The 1027-nt window shown below is 48.4% G+C and overlaps 1 non-coding gene across 1 annotated transcript; it reads right to left on the reverse strand.

Annotated features, from left to right (window-relative positions):
• Positions 1–644: 644 nt before the first annotated feature.
• LOC128562853 (U6 spliceosomal RNA) lies at positions 645–747 on the reverse strand. The gene has a single exon (XR_008373553.1). It is a non-coding gene; the product is annotated as a U6 spliceosomal RNA (small nuclear RNA).
• Positions 748–1027: the final 280 nt, after the last annotated feature.

The raw sequence follows: 1027 nt of genomic DNA on the forward strand, positions 1-1027 counted from the left end.
CACCTGCTCCCTTCCCAGGCTTAGCCCGGACACTCCCCCTCCTGGAGGATTCCCGCCCACACTTCGTGAAACCCTCATTGTAGTAGACTACCTCGCAGATTTGAGGTTTGCAGTAGACGATCTTGCAGATTTGAGGTTTGACTCCTATTTCTGCTGTCTCACTCCTTTACCCCACCACGGCCCATGACCACTGTCCACAGTTCTATGCCCACCTCTCACATGTTAGCACAGTCACATGGCACGTATCAAGTGGAGCATACCTTGACTCTGTGACTTCTTTCAACCAAATAATTTGTCTTCCAGCATATGAGCCTATCTTTTGGTTCTTAACTGCTTCGTGGTATTACGTAGTCTGGAAGTCCTGACTTATTTCATTACTTCCTTATTGGTGAATATTCTGGATTCTCCTCTACCTTTTTTTTTCCTATTATACTTTAGGTGACTTTCTTTTTTTTTTTTTTTTTTTTTTTGGCCGGGGCTGGGTTTGAACCCGCCACCTCTGACATATGGGACCAGCGCCCTACTCCTTCAGCCACAGGCGCCGCCCACTTTAGGTGACTTTCTAATAAGGTGAACTGAAGGTGAATTGGATTTCTTCTTCAACAGGGGAAGATGAGGACTCCACTGATAATGCTGGTTTTTTTTTAAATAAGGAACATTTCACGAATTTGCGTGTCATCCTTGCGCAGGGGCCATGCTAATCTTCTCTGTATCATTCCAATTTTAGTATATGTGCTGCCGAAGCATGCGTGACAATGCTGTTTTTATTTCTCATTTCTTTGAAGTCTTGGCCTCTTTGCTCTTGAGCCAGACCCTGTCTGCTCTGACAACCTCAGCCCCCTGCCCAGCCCCCACCTAGCTCTCCTCCCCAGTCCTCCTGGTGATGAGTCATTTCCCTCTACCTCCCTGAAATCCTCCCCTCTGCAGACAGGGGCAGGGCACTCTGCACAGGGCTAAAGCTCACCGAATGCCTCCTTCCTCCACCCCTCCCAGCTCTCCATTCCCTCTGGGCCCTTGGGACAAACAG

Source organism: Nycticebus coucang, chromosome 12 (genome assembly GCF_027406575.1).
Source record: "Nycticebus coucang isolate mNycCou1 chromosome 12, mNycCou1.pri, whole genome shotgun sequence".
Classification (NCBI taxonomy): Eukaryota; Metazoa; Chordata; class Mammalia; order Primates; family Lorisidae; genus Nycticebus; species Nycticebus coucang.